Source organism: Eublepharis macularius, chromosome 5 (genome assembly GCF_028583425.1).
Source record: "Eublepharis macularius isolate TG4126 chromosome 5, MPM_Emac_v1.0, whole genome shotgun sequence".
NCBI classification, from domain to species: Eukaryota; Metazoa; Chordata; class Lepidosauria; order Squamata; family Eublepharidae; genus Eublepharis; species Eublepharis macularius.
Genome location: NC_072794.1, coordinates 16,269,940 through 16,290,982, shown reverse-complemented (window position 1 = coordinate 16,290,982; position 21,043 = coordinate 16,269,940). Strand labels below are relative to the sequence as shown.

Below are 21,043 nucleotides of genomic sequence, written 5' to 3'. Positions count from 1 at the left end.
ATGGATAGTTTGTCCGCCTCCGACCCAGAGGCCTGGTGGGCGGGCACATGGGGAGTACTGCCAGCAAGTGGTCAGACCCCTGCCCCCAAGAGGGGAGGCGTCCCACCTTCAGGACCACCGCACGGGGCCAAAGTGAACTGGGGAGGGTGGCTCCATTTGTGTTGAATGGGAGTTTCCTGGGGGCGTCGTATTTGGGAATGTATAACTCCAAGATCCATATTGCAATCTTGACCAAACTTGGGTGATTGCTGGAGATGAGCCTGCTGCACATTCCCTGTGAATATCGGCTAAGTGCTAAGGGGGCTGCTCTGGTGCTGACAAACTATGGACACCAAACACGTTCGGTAATGGGACATGTTTGTTTCCGTTTGGCTGTTCGTGTTCGTCATTGGGAATGAACAATGAACAGCCTGTTTGGGGTTTTTTTCCTGTTCATGCCCATGTCTAGTTGTGGATGATGCCCACAGCTCGGTGCTTCTCTCTTTGATGGGAAGCCTACTTGGGAAGGAGGGGAAGTGCTTATTTTGTTGAGGGCAAAGGTCCCAGTGCAAGTTGGAAATCCCCACTCTCCAGTGATGCCACTTGCTTACAATTGCTATCAATGCAGCTTGCTATCACTTCCAGAAATCACCACAGCAGGGCCCCAGAATTTGTGGTGCTGGTGGTTCAATCTTGAAAGCTGGAAAATATAAGGAGTTCTAATATATGGCACTACTGACTTCTTCCCTGTTGTCAGTACCCAGGAGATAGAGCACTAACTGCATATTGAATCTTGTCATCTGTCTGCATCTCAGTAAGTTTTAGCATGTGCGGTTTAGCTTCCCTTCTTGATACTCATTGCAAGCAGGGAACTGATCATTCGATTAGCTGTTCAGATATGTCCAAATGAGTCTGGATGTGTCCATTCTTTATGGTTGTGATGCTTTCTTGCATGGTGGCTGTGTTCTTTTGCAGGAGTCTCATGCACCTGGCTGCTCCTCTACTGCCTCCTCCTGTCTTAAAAGGGAAATAGATAAAAGAGGGAAATTTTCATTTTAAACTTAAACATACTGCTTAGTGCTCTCTGTGTGTCCTTCGTTCTCCTTATATTCATAAATCTCCTTCCCTGTCTGTTAATAGTCCTTAGTGAAAGTATAGCTCTGTATGCTCCCCCCCACCCCCAGATCAAGCAGTTCACTGCTAGTACATCAGGACTACTGCCTAGAGCTAGAAATAGGGTTATGGTGTAATACTGCCTGTTTTAAAAATTTAAAATAGAATAGGAAGTGCACAAAAAATGGTTAGAGGTTGATCTTGTGAGAACCAAAGCAGCAATGCACTGGCTCTGTAAAAGTATTTAGTTACTTGGCAGGTGAACAGCTGCATGTCTTGAATTTGGGCCATTTATCTTTTGAGACCTGAAAACAAATGGAATAATCCTCTGCCTGTAAACTGATTAAATCCAAAATGTTATACTGAGGGCCAAGATACAAGTGACAAATGACACAGGTTGGACACTTGTCAGCTTCAAGTTTTGATGGGAAATGTAGGCATCCTGGTCTTGCAGCTTGGCTCTCCGACTGCTGTCCAATGGACTTCTCAACTGTCACTTGTCCAACATTCCGCCAAGCTGCCTACATTTCCCATCAAAACTTGAGGGAAGCTGACAAGTGCCCAACCTGTGTAAGGCGTTACTTGTAGCTTGGCCCTTAGATAAATGGAGCACCAGCTGTAGAGCACGAAGTGTATGTTCTTTGTACTATCTGGGTCTCCCTGTTCCAAAGATCTTATCTGCATACTGTAAATTTTTAACCGTTCCCAAATACAGAATACTTCTTACTAAGGCCAGATTAAATGTTCTGTCACTAGGGGAGTTAGCAGGCAGGTTTTTAGGGATTCCCTTTTCTGACTGTTTCTGTGATTGTAAATCAGGGAATCTAAATATTATTTGGCATCCTTTTACGGACTGAAAGAAGCATGTACTCACCAGAGATAAATGGATCTCAGTACACGTTCAGAAGAGGAGACGTATTTCGAAACAAGAAGTAGTTACAAAACTTTTAGCTGATATTGACCCCAATATAACTCTTGCTGTGGCAAAAAAAATTATCTATGGTTTTTAATGATTTTTTCTCCTAACGGCATATTTTATACTTTGTATTTAGCATTTTGGTTATTTGGTTAACCATTTTATTGAATTGTATCATTTTGTATTTGGACTTGGACATGAATTTGGGCAATGTCTCACTGAAGCAGTCAATTCAGTAAATCACCTTGCGTCTAATTGAGGGAATTGAATTTTGGAGGTTGAAGTCTGGAACATCCCTAGCGCCAGGAATCTGATAAAAGGGGAAGTGTTGATTATCTTCAGTGATAATGGGTGGCCATCAATGTTTCTGTACCTGCTGTTTGTGTCAAGCTCTCATGTGACTAGTGTGTAAGATGGTGGGCTACAGTTCTCCAAAGTTCTGTCTCATTGCAGAAATCCTGGATCTGGGACTACCGGGAGTGCTGGACTGGGTACCCACAGCAGGTAAGTGGCCAAGAAACCTTCAGCATGGAATCAAGCATATAGACACTGACAAGGCTTTTTTTCTGGGAAAAGAGGTGGTGGAACTCAGTGGGTTGCCCTTGGAGAAAATGGTCACATGGCTGTTGGCCCCGCCCCCTGATCTCCAAACAGAGGGGAGTTTAGATTGCCCTCCGCACTGCTCCAGTGGTGCGGAGGGCAATCTAAACTCCCCTCTGTCTCGAGATCAGGGGGCAGGGCCAACAGCCATGTGACCATTTTCAAGAGGTTCCGGAACTCTGTTCCATCACGTTCCAGCTGAAAAAAAGTCCTGGACACTGAGGCTATTCCAAAGTACAGTTGCAAGAAATGGGCTGCTGCATCTGCCATGGCTTCACTGTCTTCTGAGTCCTGTTCGTGACCTTTGACCTTACTCAGTTTCAAAACACAGTTCCTGAAGGATCTCTTCCTCCCATGCGTTCACAATGGTCCCTGTAAATGTAGAAATTCTATTTCTGCCATCCTGGCTTATAACCATTGATGGACCTCTCCTCTGTCTCAGAGGTCTTCTCCTGTTTGTCCACATGGTCAGTGGTTCAGTGGGTGGCCACAATGAGAAGATCTTTCAAAGGCTTTTTACGGCCTCTCAAGAGGTCTACATCTAGCACCCTTCCCTGCTGGTATTTCACCAATAATTTAAGACAGTTTAAGAGGTACTTTGGTGTTTGAGTGCCTCCCTTAAGCTGTGATAGTTAAATAGAAGCCCCAGGCACAGAGAGAGCCTGCCTCTGAATAATCAGATGCTGCTTGTGGGGAATCCAGAGGTGCAGAATGCAAGATACAGGACTAGATTAGCACACCCAAAAGAGTTGCCTTGTCTGTTAACCCCTCAGCCCTGCTGATGTTTAATCTTTGGTGGTATGGCATTTCTGTGTCACTAAGAGCCAAGCTACAAGAGATGCCTTACCCAGGTTGGACACTTGTCAGCTTTCCTCAAGTTTTGATGGGAAATGTAGGCTTCCTGGTCTTACAGCTTGGCTCTCCATTACAGCTGCAAGACCAGGATGCCTACGTTTCCCATCAAAACTTGAGGGAAGCTGACAAGTGTCCAACCTGTGTCAGGTGTCACTTGTAGCTTGGCTCTAACTGTCTGCCCCTAACAGGCTTGCAAAAATGCAGAAGCATAGAAGGCAACCTGAGCCTCAGGAAGGGGGTTGATAGGATAACCCAGACTCTCCCCTCCCTTGACACGTCTTTGCTTCTTTTCCAGCCGCTCATGCCTTCCATCTTTGCCTACTACATGCTGCAACTTTCCTTCTTCTGCTCCCTGGTCATTACTCTCCCTTTTGATGTGAAGAGGAAGGTGAGTGGGGAGTATCAAATTGTGTCTAAAGAATGTCCGTCCTTAACTGCTTCTCCATCCTTAACAGCCTGCTCACTGGGTCCCCTCCTGGTTTATAATATGAGACAGGGCAAGGAATTACAATCACGATTCAGATTTAAATGCAGATATATTTTGGATGTCAATACGTGCAAAACAGAAGGTTGCTCTCTCAGCAGCTGCTTGAGAACGTTGGGGTCTCTGCTGTGATAGTGTTCTACCTGTGTCCAGGCGGAATGACTTTTAACAAATCCCTGCATATGGAAAACTAGTGTGTCAAGGAAAGGATTCTAGCCTAGCTTCCCCCTAAAATGCTGGTTTTCTATATGCAGGACATTTTTTTCCTGAATGGAAGAGCAACTTTATTTTTTTGAACTGCTGCACGAACAGATGGGTTTGAGCACTTCCTTGAATGTCTCCACAGATTGTGGAATTTCAAATCTTTCTATTCTTGTTTCTATAATGGAACAAACGCATTAGGAATATTACAGTTTTGTTATTTATGAATTTACGGCGTTTGCTCACCATTTTCAGTTTACTTATTTACAAAATTTATACCCCATCTTTCTGCCCTTATCAAGGCCACACAAGGCAGTGAACAGATTAAAATCATACATAATAATAACATGTCTTCAAACAATTGACAAATAAAAACACATCCTTAAAACAATTAAAACCAAAGCTAAAATACACACACAAAACAAAAAAAGCAATTAAAGAACTAGCCAGGAATAAGAAATCACTGAGAGAACACCAAATTTTTTTTTAAAAAGGTGTCTTCAGACAAGACAGAGGTAATGCCAGGGAGGAAGGCTGATGTGTTGGAGGGGACAGACCCATTTATACTAGATGGAGTTGGCATTTGCAGAGCTAGTAAGATCCTGGGTGTGCTTATTGATGCAGGTTGGTGCTGTGGCCAAGAGTGCTTTCTATCAGAGGCATTTAGTTTGCCAACTCTTTCATTTCTTAGACAACCTGGCCCAAATCCATGAGTTTCTTTACTTGCATTTTGATTGCTATAATGTAGTCTGTGTTGGGCTGCCCTTGAAGACAAACTGGAAACTCTTAACTGTTTCAGAATGCTGCCGCTTGATTATTGTTAGAGGCTAGCTGGATTGGAACATACCTCTCTCCCATTTTAAAGCAGCTGCATTGGCTCCCTATCTGTTCCTAAATTCACAGAAGGCAGAACTTGAATGTAAAAAGATGGTTTTCATTTTCTCTTTTGGAAGAAGGGGCAGTTAGCTTGCTGAAAGAAAGTTCAGACTTTAATGTATTGTCGAAGGCTTTCACGGCCGGAGAACAATGGTTGTTGTGGGTTTTCCGGGCTGTATTGCCGTGGTCTTGGCATTGTAGTTCCTGACGTTTCGCCAGCAGCTGTGGCTGGCATCTTCAGAGGTGTAGCACCAAAAGACAGAGATCTCTGTCTTTTGACAGAGACAACCATTCAGGTTAGTATTTATAAATGGTGGGAGATACGGTTGATTTTTGTCCTTCACTCTTAGCATCCGTTTTCTATTTTGTGGAGAAATGCCATTCTGTTTGTGGAGTTAACTTCCTATGGGCTGCAGAGGGGAGGGGCCATTTCTGGAGTAGAATGTGATTGGAGGGAGAGCGAGTCAGTGGAAGTTGACAGTTGGTGGCTGGAGAGTTGAGGGAGAGATGGCTCTGAGGGGAGAGGTAGATCTAGTGTAACCCCAGGTATCAAAGGATCGGGCCTGCCCTACACAACATCTAATTAGGGCATGAGGGAGATAGAGTAGGGGTTTCTGTTTCTGTTTTATTATTCCTTCCATTCACTGTATATTTGCCTGTGTATAGTTAGAAATTAAATAAATGAGTTTTGGAATTTATGAAGGAAGAAAGTTCTTCTGTTCCACATAATCCCCCAATCACTTGGGCCCACTAGCAGAGGAGGGAGGTTAGGAGGCTGTCCCGCCTAACCAGGACCCCATACAGGGACAGTGGTGGCAACAACTACCAAGAGACAGGAAAGGCAGGCAGCCCCTTCAGATGCCTGGCCAGAGGCGAAAAGGGAGGGTAGGCAGAGCGGGGTCTACCAGTGGGAGGAAAGGCCCCGTTTTGCCACAATTTGACCGACATCAGTATTCTTAAATAATCACACACTAGTCTTCTCTGTCTCAGTGAAAGAAAGTGCAATATGAACCCTCAAGGTTTGTCACTCAGTATTGCCTTTTTCTCAAAATGACAAGTGAACATTCACCTGGATCCACTCATTGGCAACCAAGTCCCCCAGCTCCCATTGTTCCTCAGGGTTGCAATTTCTCTGACTTCTCTAATCTATGGTCTACCGTATCTGAGGTAAAAACTAACCCTTCTTGGTCAACACTGTCCCTCACTTAACAAATCTCTCCACTCCTTGAAATCCCTTTGGAAGTTATCAAGGCCTCCAAATCTGCCCAGACCTTGGCAGGAGATTGGCTGTTGATAACTAGTTGCCAGATAACCTCCTGTTTATCACACCCTTCAAGGTCCAAGACTCACTTCTCTAAAGTCTCTTCCTGTATGTCCTCATGTGCCAACTATCATCTTCAAGCTGCCACCTCTGGGTGTTCCCCACGTAAGGTAGCTCACCTGGCATCCATTGGAGCCGGTGCCTTTTCTATCCCAGCTCCCCACCCTATAGAATGGGTTCCCTGTGGAGGTGGTGTATTCAGGCTCTGCAAGGCCCTTTCATTTGTTAGGGCTTTTAATAGGGCATTTGTAGATTGTGGGCATTTTTAGGGTTTTTAAAAATTGTGTTCTGTGTATGTTAAATTATAATTTGCTAACTGACTAGAGCTACGAGGAAAGGCGGGATGTTAATACTTAAATCAATAAAATGTGCACAGATGCTGACAATGCTATGGTTGCATCAAGGCTGGTAAAGTGCTTTCCCTAACAGTGTGCAGGGACAGATAGGTGCGTCATCAAAACCCACCATATTAATGGCATTTTACAGTGTGTTACAAATGCATGTATGCACATGAGTAAAACACCACACAGAAAAATGTTTTGGTGCACTTGTATGTGCACCAAAACACTGGCAGTTTTTTTTTTAAAAAAAAATTAAATCAGTGTTCCTTTATGTACCGGTAACACAGAGTGGGAAAGTGTTAGGGAAACTTTTATTACCTCTGTTGTCAGTTACAAGGTCTCCCTTCTCTCATTGTTGGAATAATAAATCAAGGCTTCAAACTTGGTGATTTTAGAAGCAGAAAAGGTTTATTATGAAAAGTTCTCAAATAAGCTAATGTTAGTGAATTTTGTGTCCTCCAATTAAAACTCATTGATCTGGGCTCAAAGCCTGTGAGAAAATCTTTCTTCGGTGGTCCTAGGAGTGGGGCAGTCCATACTTTTGGGATATAGCTCCTCCTCTCCAAAGGCAGGTTCAGTCAGCTGATTTTGATCCCAGAAGAGAGGACCTGGTCCTTGGAATAGCCAGTCCTTCTGGCCCTGCCATCCAAGCAGGACATCTTCTGCAACGCTGTGCAGAGTGCAGCGATCCTGATGAAGAAGAAACTGCCAGAGATGAGCTGGGTGTGATGGCACGCACCTGTAATCCCAGTACGCAGGATGGGCAAGGCCACGGGCAGTGTGGAGCTCACATGGGAAGGAAAAACCCTACTGCCCTACCCCATCTATGTTTCACTTAGAGTGATGACAAGTGTTAGAGTCAGAAGTCTCTAGGTTCTCCTAGGTTCCACAGCCACAAACACAAAACTCCACCAAGGTTCCCCACTTTCAGGCTGAGAGGAACTCCCCTCAGATGGCCAGAGGGTGCAGTGTTTGAGTCCATGGTAGCCTGTCATGGAGACCATTATTATTGGGAACTCCCTCAGGCTTGCAAGGGGCAGACTCCAGCAGCAGAAAAGGAGCTGCTCCGATCCTGGCAGCCCCGACTGAACCACGGTAAGATTGACGCAGTGGGAAACGGGGGCCGCGAAAAGAAGGAGGGAGGAGAAAAGAATAGCAGAAGCTTCAGAGCCAACTCACCCCAAATAAAAGGGAGCCCTCCTTTATTTCTCTTTCCTTTCAGCCAGGACTTGTGAGTTGAGCTTTCACTTTCTTTTTTCCTTTTGGTGGGAAAATTTCTATGTGCGGGAATGTCAGTAACAGCAGGCTCCAGCCACTTCCCAGGCCTTAGAGAGTGAAAAGCTGCAGCTGCTAGTGGTGCCAGACTCACAGGCCTTGGATCCCTCCTGGGCCTCTCAACAGGCCAGTGAAAGAGAAAAGGCCCCAAGGAAGAATGGTATAGGGCATCTGGCTAAAGGAGAAATGATCAACAGCGTAACCCTTTGGAACCATCAGACAGGGTCTGGTGGAATCTTAGGATCTTCCCACAGGTCACTATATGTTTATAAAGAGAAGAGATTATCTTGAATCTCTGAAAGAAGTACATGTAGGAGACCAGGACAATTCTCAGGCGGACTAGCTAAGCCAGAGAGTGATGGACCAAGCAGAATGGATACTATCCAGGGAGATTTCCCAACTGGTCTGCCACAATTTTCGGCAAGGCGCAAGAAGAAGAAACCCTCAAACCATAGGGATAGATGCTGTGAGCGGCAAGCTTTCCTGTACACTTTCCACAATCCAGCTATTGCACAGAGTTGTTCAGAAGATCACACAGTAAAGTGCAGAAGTGAAACTAATAGCAGCTTTCAGGTCCAGAAAGACATGGTCTCAAAACCTGAAGAATCTTTCAAGCATGGATCCCTGGCACCTCCACTGAAAGAGGGCCAATTGATGCAGAGAACAATACCACACCCTCAAACAGCTCTGACAAGCCTCACAGCATGGAGGTTGAACACAAACAACTAATAGAGTTGGACTAAGCAGAATACATAATTGGTACTATATTAGCCTCCAGGAAGAGTTCCACAGAGTCTATAAAAATTCCTGCCAAGTTCCTAGAAGAGTACATGGATAGAGACATGTTACCTTTTGGGGTAATTAGGGAGTTACTATCCTTCCTTCAAGAAGGGTTGAAGAAAAGTCTTAACACTAGCACCCTTAGACTACAGGTAGTGACCATCTCGACAATTAGGGGTTCTAGGAAGGGACGTTCCCTTATACATCTCCCTCGTGGCAATAGATTCTAAAAGAGAACCATCCTCATGGCAATAGATTCTAAAAGGGAACCTCGTTGTCAAATCTTCCAAAGATCTGCTGATTTTTCCCACATGAAATCTTAATCTGGTATTGAGAGCATTATCCAAAAGACACGTTGAGCCTATGACCTCATGTTCCCTAAAGGAATTGACCTTTAAAGCCATCTTTTAGATGGGAATAAAATCAGCTAGACAAGTGTCAGAATGGCAGACACTTGCAGTAGATAGAGAGCCAAGTTCTTTCCTTCAAGATGGTAGAGCAAGTTATGAACAGAACCAACTTTCTTCCAAAGGTGAACTCCACATTTTCATAGGACAGAAGAGGTGGTACTTCCCTCCCTCTAACCTAATCAAAAGCACAGGAAGGGGGGGGGGGAATCTCACTACCTTGATATACGTAGAGACATGAGATTCCTCTTGGGCAGGACTAAACAGTTTTTTTTACAAGTTTGGGACACTAGTTGTGTGTTTGCAAGAGGTCCTCCTTGGGACAGAGAGTGTCCTTTTCTTGGCTAAGTAGGTAAAGCTGAGGGTGCATAATTCTGGCATATCAAACCAGAGGTCTGGAGATGCCCGTAGATGTCAGGGTGCACTCATTAAGGGAAGCAGCAACATAGGCAGCCTATAAATCCTTTAGTCATTAGAAACAATTGATAAGGTGGCCACATGGAAATAAGTATATTCTCAACATAGGATGGATAAGTTGTCCTCTTCAGAGACAGCCTTCAGCAGGAGGGTACCACAACACACCATCTAGGCCTGGAAGCTGGACTACCCATCCTGGGGCACACTGCTCTTGTATGTCCCGAAAGTACAGACTGCCTCACTCCTAGGTCCACTGGAGAATAGAAGATTTGTATTCACTTACTGTGAAACTTGCTTTCTTGATGGTCTAAGAGTGAGGCAGTCCGACCCACCCGAGTTTCTTGGGAGGGATGGCTTCCAGGATTAGATGAAGAGTTAGAACAATAGTCCTCCTCCCACTGGATTCAAGGGATCGACCTTTCTATGTATTTAAAAAAAATAAGGGGAGCTATTTTTCTCTCTTGATATCGTGATGGGGAGTCAGGGCTTGGGAACAGATTGGTGATTCCAGGGACAAGTTCCTCCATTCCGGGATCAAAATCAGGTGACTGACCATGCCTTTGGAGAGGAGGAGCTTTATCACAAAAGTATGGACTGCTCCACTCTTGGACCACTGAGAAAGGAAGCTTTATGGCAAGTGAATACAAATCTTCCACTCTTATACCCTATGTTTTGCATTTCTGTGCCTGCAATTATTATTATAATATGGAGGCTATGAGAAACGCACAGTGAATTTACTTCCCTTGGGGCATTCTCTTCCAGTTATGATTTGATATTAATGGTGCCATCCAGGGGTGCACATCCAGGGGTGATTCCGCACGAGTGGTTTTCCCTGCTTCAGCTTCTAAATGACCTCAATTTTTTCTTGTGTTTCCACACGTGGGAAGACAATCCTAGCAGCAGATTCGAAGTCACTGCATGTTTTGTCCGTTTTTTTTTCCATCCTGCTTTCCCCCGACTTATTTGTCCATTCGCAGCATATTAGGGATTTTAATCATGCGAAATTCTTTATCCGATGTTCTCCCCACCCTTGCCCTTTTCTCTCGCCCTTCGAATTTGATTGGCCAATCACGTTTTCTAAGCCACACCCACTACCCTTTCCCTTTTCTTCTTTTTTTAAAAAAAAATGTAAAAAAACATTGCAACGTTTCTACATGTCTATGAAGAAACATATCCTGTGCCACATGACAACAGCTGACCAATAACCGGTCCATTTTACAACGCGCCAAATTTGTTACTTGTTGCTTGCTGACAGCTGACAGCTGACAGCTTCTGAGGTAGAGTGAAAGTGTGATGGAGGGACTTCAGCTTTCAACTAGTGGTCTAGGCATTTCATGGAGGGAGAAAGAGACCGTCCTCAACACAACACCTATCACTAAACCACACCCCTCACAAAGAAAGCGGGAAAGATAGACGCGGGGTCATTGGTAACAATTTTCCCTCCAAATGTCAATAGCCAATACTCTTCCACAATATCGGCGGGAAGTGCTCTGGCCTATCCAATATGTTTATTTGATGCAATGTTTATGTGTAGCAACGTTTTTTGTGAGAAATTTTTTTCTAATGTGTTGGTTTGATGCAACGTTTATGTGTAGCAACGTTTTGGGGGGGGGATAAAAAAAATGAAGATGTGCATCATTCGACACTTCCCCCGGAAAAAGCGATGAGGAATCCATTTTTATCCTGTCAAAATTCCGCATGATGGACTTTGAGCCGATGAAATGTGCGAAACAAAAGCCTAATGTGGAATTGGGGAGAAGTGGATTCGTAGGACTCCACCATGGCATGACTGCTCAGAACGTCCGATCAAAATTGATCATGCGGAATCCCCCCAGGTATGTTTTTCTTTCTGTGTTCGTTTAATTGCTGGTTATGACCTGTCAATCCACTATGTTCCGAAGATCATGTACCATGACTTGATTGTTTATAAAAACTGGCTGTTGGTTTACAGAACTGTATGAGATCTTATGAACTGTATACTATTTTTTCTGTGTTGATTGAAAGGTATAAAATGCAGGTGCTGATGCTTTCCTGTATGCATTCAGTTACCAAAAATTAACTGCATCAGGTTTATTGCTAAATAAACCTTTACTTCTATGATCACCAAGTTTAAATGCCTTGAGTTGTTTCTCAAGTGGAGAAATAAAAATTTGGCTAAGGGTGTTGGTTTATTCTCTCCAACAGTTAATCAAGAAGTTAGCCCTGCAATTTAGGCCACTTGCATGCTGAGTTCCACTACAACAGTTCTGGTATCTGTGTCAATAGGTCATGGTGCTGGATTCAGACTGAAGCCCCAAACCCAGTAACATCACACAAGTATAAAGATGAAGATATTTATTAAGAAATGTGTAAAAGATGGCATATGTAGAAAATGTAGAAAAAGACAGGATGAGTAAAACAATAAAGACAATCTAATTAAAATCCATCAGTTGCTTAGCAGATGTTACCTTGTAAAGTCAAGTTGCAAAATCCAAATAAAACAAAACGCCAGGCTTTCAAGTCTAGTCCCAGAATGAGATGGACAAAGGTCAATAACCTCTCAAATTAAAGGTCCAGGATCAAAGAGCCATACTAGCAACTCCGTTTGAATCCCAGATCAGACTGCAACATGGGGTGACTCTAGGAACCAATCAGGTTCCTAAGACACATGAACATGGCCTGTGGTTGGGTCATGCCACCCATCAGAGCAATTATCCAAACCTGTACTCCTGGTAACTTAATGAGATAGAATTCTGGGGAGGAACCTCCCTCTCTGGCCCCCGGCCTTCATACTCCCATGATCTCAATTGCACCGGTGTTCTGCAAGGCTTATCTCTCCGGGAACTGTTTTACATGGAGTTTCTTCAAGCTTCCTAGAATTCTCCATTGAGACCTAACCATACAGATTGGCCTTAGCATGAGTCTGGCCAAGCAACAAGCAAAAGACAAGCCAGTCTCTTTTCAGCGGACTACAGTCAACTCACAATGGATAAATGGTGAGAAGGAGGTGTTCTCAGTTATGGCTGCAGAATGTATTACAGGAAATGGGTAAGACCCAGCCACACTTCAGCAAGTTTTGCCCTAGATATCATTTCAACAGGGCTATCCAGCAGATGTGTTTTAAGTTTCTCCATAAAACAAGTGGGAATTAAAAGTGGTTTTGTGAGATTAGATGGAGTCAGGTTTTTACAGATGGTTTGTTTGTGAGACCATTACTCAAACGCCACAGTGTGATGTAATGGCCTCCCCTTAGGTAAGTGCTCTCATTGCATGAATTTTGCATTTTCCTATTAGGTACTCAAGCCACAGTATCTGGGGATGTATATGAAGCTCGCTGTGATTGTGAGATGTTCATGGGCTACAGGAAGCTATTGACTAGTGCCTGTGCCATCACTAATGACAGGGTCCTCTTACCACTTCCGAACCCTCGTAAAGCAAAATACAAATGCTGTTGCTTTATTCTCCTTTTGCACTGTGCCGGGATCACCTTTGTCCTCTTTGGATCCTCAGCTATCTCTTCTCCCTCTGCTACAGGACTTTAAAGAACAAATTGTCCACCATGTCACCAGCCTCCTCCTCCTCAGCTTCTCGTACTGCGCCAACTATCTCCGCATCGGCACCCTGGTCATGGTCATTCATGATGTTTCTGACTGTTTCCTGGAGGTGAGTGAGGCTCACTACCACCGTGAAAGGGAAGGCATCCTGGGTCCCCCTGTCTTTACCGAGAAATGTGCTTGCCTAGAGCAGAAGGTGTGAGTGTTTCTGGGAGTTTACATCCTTTTAGCATACAAGCAAGTGTAATAAGTGAGAACAGTAAGGAGATACAGTTGCACATAAAAGGACTTCATTTCAGTTATCTCACCTGGGATTAGAACCTCTTTTAGAAAACTTGATGCTGTCAAGACTACATGCAGGGGGAACATAGGTACAGGCCTGCAGGATGGGGTGTAGGGTCAATCTAGTCTAGCATCCTATTTCCCTTGGTGGCCAATGTGGTTTCCAAGAGCCTGCTGAGAGTGAGGGAATTCCTGCGCCAGCCCTCCATTGCCTGCCCTCCAGTAAGTGGCGGCGGGGGGTGGGGAATGGAAGGGCCAGAATGGCATCTCACAATGGTATTTCCAAATGTGTAACCAGAAGTTGCATCCCTGTGATGTGTCTTGCTCTAGGAATTCCTGAAACTCTAGTTTGGGGGAATCCTAGAACATCCTATGATATGGTAATGTCACTTCCAGTTATGCAGCTGGAAATGGCATCATGGGATGTTATTTTGGTGAATCTCTGCTCACCCCCCCCCCCAGTTTCTTGCCTCTGGTTGGCAACTTTAGTGGCCAGCCAGATGTACCAGAAGATCCTTAGACAGGAGCATAGAGGCCCAAGACCCCCCCCTGTTGTCAACTGTTCCAAGCAACCGACATGCAGAGGTATACTGCTCCTAAATATGGAAGGTCCATTGAGACATCATGGCTAATAGTCACTGATAGAGCTCTCCTCCATGAATTTGTCCAGTCCCCTCATAAAGCCATTTGAACACTGTCTCTTACAGCAGGGAGTTCCACCAATTAATAAAGATAAATCAAAGGAGAGACTAATGACTTTAGCCCCTTCAGGTCTCTCTTGGGAAGAAAGGATTTTTACAAATGAAGTAAAAAAAGAATGTGCCTTCTTCTCCACTGTGGAATTTGGGGCCCTTGAGATGTTTTGGCCCACAGAGAAAAATAGGAGTGTTGGTAAGTTTTTGCAATGTATGGGAGTGTAAACTGGGTGTGTGTGTGATTTTCTGTGGGAAACAAACTGATAAGAAAGAGTTGAATGTTAGTTCGCCTTGGCCAAAAATGGGCAGAATAGGAGTTACAAGTTTAGTGAAGAACTCAGCATTTTCACCAAATTTGAAAGAAGTTTATCTCCCACCCCCACACACAACTTTTCTGAAGAGCTGCTCAAGGAGACTGAAGTTGTAAGATACTTAAATTTACTGTAAATATCTCCATGAGGAGGCGAGACAAAGCAAGCAAGTTTTGATGGATTTTCAGCAGCATATAGTAGTCTTGCTTCTGTAATCATATATAGAAAGAGAGTGCTAGCACTTTTCTCCAATTGAGAGTCCATCATTCACAATGAAAATGTCTCCGGTTTGAATTGCAGTTTCATCTTTAAAATCTTCTGTGTTAATAATTGTACATGTTTCCAAAAGATTTTTGCTATCTTACAAGACCACCACATATGTGTGTGTGTGAGAGAGAGAGGTAGACAGACTGGTGTCTGTCTCTGTCTCTCTCACACACACACACTGCAGTGAGACTTAATTAAAAATCAAATATTCCAGTTGCTATCATCATATGCAGTTAAATAGTCTAGATAATGTAGATGAAAAGTGGGGGAGGGGCCTATCCCCAGCACACATTGCTTGTAAACCTCCTGGAAACTTTGATTAGCCACTGTCAGTATACCCAGTGTCATATACAGCCTCAATATGACACCAGAGAGATCTGGGTTCAAATCCCGGCTGTCACGAGTAGAGGTAGGCACGGTCTGCATAACGGACCTAATTTCCCCACGAATTTACCCAGTTCGTTGTTCGCGAACACGCAGGCCGTGGGAGCGTGTTTTTTTCATGAAAGCACTGAACTTTGGGGCATTCTGTCTGTCCGTCCGTTGGCCCGTCATGCCAGGATTCCCGCCGTCCCCGCTCAAACAATTTCCTAGGCAACGGTGTGGAGCCACCTTCCCCGTTCGGAGCACACCAATCTTAGCCCAGGAAACCTTGATTGGCAGCTCTGTCAGCCAAACAGAGATCACCAGCGTTTCTGCATAAAAGACAAAGCGCGTGAAGCCCCGCTTCATTTTGCTGGCGCGGGGACATGAGTTAGCTTAGCAACTGCTTGCTGCAGGGAAGTTTTTCTTTTTGAGGGAGCGTGGCTTGTGCCTTAGGGCTTTGGGGCTTCGGTTGCAAAAGAGCTTACTCTATTCTCCATTCCTGTTTAATTTTTTTCTCCTTTCAATTCTGGTTTTCTTGAGAGCACTTTTAAAAAAATCCTTTTACCTTACTATCGGGTTACTCTGCTTTCTAGACCTTGGGTTCTGGGGCTCAATTCCCCCCCCCCAAAAAAACTCTTCCTTTTTTCTGGGTTGCCAGTGAGTTCTATTGTGCTCTGACCCCACCCACTCGCAGACCCACAGTGGGTGCAAGGCAGCTTTGGGCGCTGTCTGCTTGAGTTCTTGCCATCTTACCCCCACTTTCTGTCTTGGCTGCTGATGAGGTGCAAGAGGAGACTGCTATTGGGCTCTGTGAAACACCTACTCTCTGGCGACTGGCAGCTCGCTTTGGGGGCTCTCTCTGCTTGATATCTTTCTAAGTCTTTCACTCCCTAAATAGTGGGTGACTTTGGGGGAGCTTTCCTGCCTGGCTTTTGAGGTGCAAGGGGGTCTGCTACTGGCCTCTGTGAAACACCCACTCTCTGACAACTGGCAACACACTTTGGGGGGCTCTCTGCTTCACTTCTTTCTAAGCCTTTCACTCCCTAAATAGTGGGTGACTTTGGGGGAGCTTTCCTGCCTGACTTTTGAGGTGCAAGGGGGGGCTGCTACTGGCCTCTGTGAAACACCCACTCTTTGACGACCGGCAGCACGCTTTGGGGGGCTCTCTGCTTCACTTCTTACTAAGCCTTTCACTCCCTAAATAGTGGGTGACTTTGGGGGAGCTTTCCTGCCTGGCTTTTGAGGTGCAAGGGGATCCGCTACTGGCCTCTGTAAAACACCCACTCTCTGACGACTGGCAGCATGCTTTGGAGGACTCTCTGCTTCACTTCTTTCTAAGCCCTTCACTCCCTAAACAGAGGGTGACCTTGGGGGAGCTTTCCTGCCTGGCTTTTGAGGTGCAAGGGGGGCTGCTACTGGCCTCTGTGAAACACCCACTCTCTGACGACTGGCAACACGCTTTGGGGGGCTCTCTGCTTCACTTCTTTCTAAGCCTTTCACTCCCTAAATAGTGGGTGACTTTGGGGGAGCTTTCCTGCCTGGCTTTTGAGGTGCAAGGGGGTCTGCTACTGGCCTCTGTGAAACACCCACTCTCTGATGACCGGCAGCACGCATTGGGGGGGGGGGCTCTCTGCTTCACTTCTTTCTAAGCCTTTCACTCCTTAAATAGAGGGTGACTTTGGGGGAGCTTTCCTGCCTGGCTTTTGAGGTGCAAGGGGGGCTGCTACTGGCCTCTGTGAAACACCCACTTTCTGACGACCGGCAGCATGCTTTGGGGGGGCTCTCTGCTTCACTTCTTTCTAAGCCTTTCACTCCCTAAATAGTGGGTGACTTTGGGGGAGCTTTCCTGTCTGGCTTTTGAGGTGCAAGGGGGGGTTGCTACTGGCCTCTGTGAAACACCCACTCTCTGACGACTGGCAGCACGCTTTGGGGGGCTCTCTGCTTCACTTCTTACTAAGCCTTTCACTCCCTAAATAGTGGGTGACTTTGGGGGAGCTTTCCTGCCTGGCTTTTGAGGTGCAAGGGGGGCTGCTACTGGCCTCTGTGAAACACCCACTCTCTGACGACCGGCAACACGCTTTGGGGGGCTCTCTGCTTCACTTCTTACTAAGCCTTTCACTCCCTATATAGTGGGTGACTTTGGGGGAGCTTTCCTGCCTGGCTTTTGAGGTGCAAGGGGGGCTGCTACTGGCCTCTGTGAAACACCCACTTTCTGACGACCGGCAGCATGCTTTGGGGGGCTCTCTGCTTCACTTCTTTCTAAGCCTTTCACTCCCTAAATAGTGGGTGACTTTGGGGGAGCTTTCCTGTCTGGCTTTTGAGGTGCAAAGGGGTCTGCTACTGGCCTCTGTGAAACACCCACTCTCTGACGACTGGCAGCATGCTTTGGGGGGCTCTCTGCTTCATTTCTTACTAAGCCTTTCACTCCCTAAATAGTGGGTGACTTTGGGGGAGCTTTCCTGCCTGGCTTTTGAGGTGCAAGGGGGGCTGCTACTGGCCTCTGTGAAACACCCACTCTCTGACGACTGGCAGCATGCTTTGGGGGGGCTCTCTGCTTCACTTCTTACTAAGCCTTTCACTCCCTAAACAGTGGGTTACTTTCGGGGTGCTTTCCTGCCTGGCTTTTGAGGTGAAGGGCGGGCTGCTACTGGCCTCTGTGAAACACCCACTCTCTGACGATTGGCAGCACTCTTTGGGGGCTCTCTGCTTCACTTCTTTTTAAGCCTTTCACTCCCTAAATAGTGGGTGACTTTGGGGGAGCTTTCCTGTCTGGCTTTTGAGGTGCAAGGGGGGGTTGCTACTGGCCTCTGTGAAACACCCACTCTCTGATGACTGGCAGTACACTTTGAGGGGCTCTCAGCTTGAATTCTTTCAATGCCTCTCTAGAGTGTCTTTTTTGGTGCATTCTTCCCTCTCTTCTGGGGTCCAGCTGGGTGCCACTTGGCTCTGCCCTACCCTGCTCCAAACTTTTGCGGCTCTTTCCCTCCCTCCCATGCCTTCCATTCCAGCAAGGGGCCTTTGAATTGCTGCATGATCTCCTGTTGTGGAGTTGGCTTTCCCTCAAGTACATCCATTCATTTCCCATCATGGGGAGTTGGTCTCCAAGCCCCCAGGGAGGGCATCTGTTGTTGATGCAGCCCCATGTAGGTGGGTTTTGCGGGCAGCCACATCTCCTGGACAGGAGCACAAGTCTCCCTCCTTCCACCAAGGATGGGTTAGGGTCAGTCAGAATAGGGGAGGGGAAGTTTTTGTTTGTCTAAGTCTTTGGAAAAGTGATAATTGAAGAGTGTTACATGAAAACCTTCAGGGGGAAAGTCTACGAAAGTGAAAATCTGTGGGGAAAACAAGGCCTACTGAATTGAACCGGTTCTTGAACTGGTTCTCTAACCGGGCCAGTCCGTTTAAAAGTTCGTGGTCCATGGTCCGTGAAAGTCCACGAACCACGAACCAGCGGTTTGTGGCCAACTCCTGGTCCGTGCCCATCTCTAGTCATGAGGCTTACTTGGAGACATTTGGTCAGCCTCTCTTGTTCTAATCTTCCTTACAGGGCGGTTGTGAGGATAAAACTAAGAACCATGTACATTGCTCTGAGTCTCTTGGATAAAGAGTGGGATAAAAGTGCAAGAGACAGAGAATGTTGAGTGAAAAAGAGCCAAACCATTTTTTCATGCATATATGTTTCTCCTGAGAAAGATTTCCCAATATCCTTTAATCTAGTCCTTCTCTGACCCCAACTATTCCCTCTCTCCCACTCCCTTTCTGTAACTTCCTCTTTAAAAATGTGGAATACAATTTCCTCTGCATAGCATCTGAAGATGGGAGTTTGACTCTCAAAGCCTCCTGGTGGCATAAATGTTGATAGTCTTTCAGGAACCACTGGACAACCATTTTATTTTGATATAGTAGACTAACATGGTCTCCCTTTCTGGAATTCTCTTAATCATTGACAGCAGTTTAAAACTTGACTGTGTTTGATGTATCCTTCATTGCTAGACAGAACCCTCCTGATGTATGTGCTTTTTGTGTCCCCGATCCTCAGCCCTCCAAGATCTTTAACTACATGAAATGGCACCGGAGTTTCAAGGCTTGCTTCCTTACATTCACCACCATTTTCCTCTTCAGCCGCTTGGTGATTTTCCCTTACAAGTAAGTATCAGTTTGGGGTCAAATATTTGATCCCCTTCTGCACCTTTCCAGTCTGTCTGACTATAGCTGCTACTTTAGGTTGGTTTCAGACAGATCAATGGAAGTAGAGAGGACAATCCATGGTTATGAGCCTCTGTGGTGCAGCTAAACACGATGGGGTAGACATTTCTCATTAGTAGAGGTGGGCACGGACTAGGAAAATGGTATGGATCATTGGTCCATGGTCTGTCAATTTTCACAGACCACAGTCCATGAGCTTTGCACGAACCAGCCCAGTTCGTGAACTGGTTTGTCGGTCCATGGTCCGTCACTCCCGGCGGCTCACTTCCGCCCCTTCACACCCAAAGAGCCCAACCTCACAGAGAATCTTCAGCAACCTCTCCTACATCCACTCTCCCATGTTTTGTCAAGATTGCATTTCAGACGTTCAAGTTACAGGCCCCCAAAGCGGCCACCCCCAGGAAACTTCCGTTACATACTAGGAGTCGCAAATGCCAATTGACTTGCATTGGCTAGCAGCACCCAAAAGTTGTAATGAAAATGTGGGATAGAGTCAGAGAGTCTCCCTCTGAAAATGGAAGGTCAGCCCCCACAGTGGAATGACAGTTCCTGGGAGCAGAAAACCTGCTCTGGGGGCGGAATGGGGAGAGAGAGAAGCACTCTTTGAGGGGACAGTCAAGGAGATGTTTGGAGGGAGACAGCAGGAGGAAGACTTTGAAAGGATACAAGAACAGAGACAATCTAGGAGAGGAGGTTAAATTTGAGGGGAGGGAGTGTATTTCTTTGGGCAGGCAGGAATACCCCTGGATAGGACAGGACAGAGGTGATCCTGGGGGGAAGGAGAGTCTCCTGGGGGGAATAGAAATCTCCCCATTGGGCTGCCTGAGGGGAGGATAGAAGCACCAGCTCTGGGAGGGAGAACAATCATCACAAGGAGGCAGACTTGGGTACAGGGAGACTAAAAGGCAGGAGGACTCTTGGGGGGCAGACATCTTGAGGGGACACACATAGAAAAGAGGAATGGAAGTGAGGTTTTGGTGGGGGACAGATCAAAAATTGGCAGGAGACAGATGTGGACAGCCAGGCATTGGCAGGTCTCCATTGCAAAGCAAGATTGCATTCCATAATGAGGACCTCCATCAACGGAGCAAGCTGAACCTCTGGGCAGAGGAACAGAGGCTGCACTACTGGGGGCGTGGCTCCTTCTAGGAGCAAGAGGCCCCTAGAAGACTTTTAAGAGGGGGAGCAACCTGTGCATTGCAATCAGGTAACCACCAGAGCAATTCAGTCACCTTTCCCATCCCAACCATGCAAGATGCCTACTAGCCCTTGGGCTCTTGGAGCGAAGGTGGGGTGGCTGCCAACACCCCCTTTGTGATGAGGGGAGGCCACACCAAGTTGCTGAGATGGGTTTCGTCTGCAGCCATCTGCTCTTCATGGGCTTGGTAGGCTCCAGGGGCTCATCACCCTTCCCTCCTCTGGGGGCGATGGGCTCCTAGAGCAGGGGGAGTGGGGGGAGTGGGGTGGGTCCACTTTGTGATGGGGGCAGCCACACCAAGTTGCTGAGGTGGCTTTCATCTGTGGCCACCCCCTCCTTGCAGGCCCAGCAGGCTCCAAGGGCCTGTCGCCCTTCCCTACCCTTGGGGCGATGGGCTTCTGGAGCAAGGGGAGGGGGTAGGGCCCCCACTTGTGATGGGAGCAGCCTCACGAAGTCACCAAGGTGGGATTTGTCTGTGGCTTCCCCCTCATCATCATCCCAGCAGTCTCCATGGGCCCATCAACCTTCCCTCCCCTGGGGGCGATGGGCTCCTGGAGCAGGGAGGGTGGGGTGGATGGTGGGGTGGGAACCCCCTTGTTTTGTGATGGGTTAGAGTTAGG

General features: G+C 46.4%; 1 pseudogene; it reads left to right on the top strand.

The window, feature by feature from the left end:
- LOC129330659 (ceramide synthase 4-like) overlaps window positions 1-21,043 on the top strand; it is a 323,796-nt pseudogene that overhangs the window by 290,007 nt on the left and 12,746 nt on the right.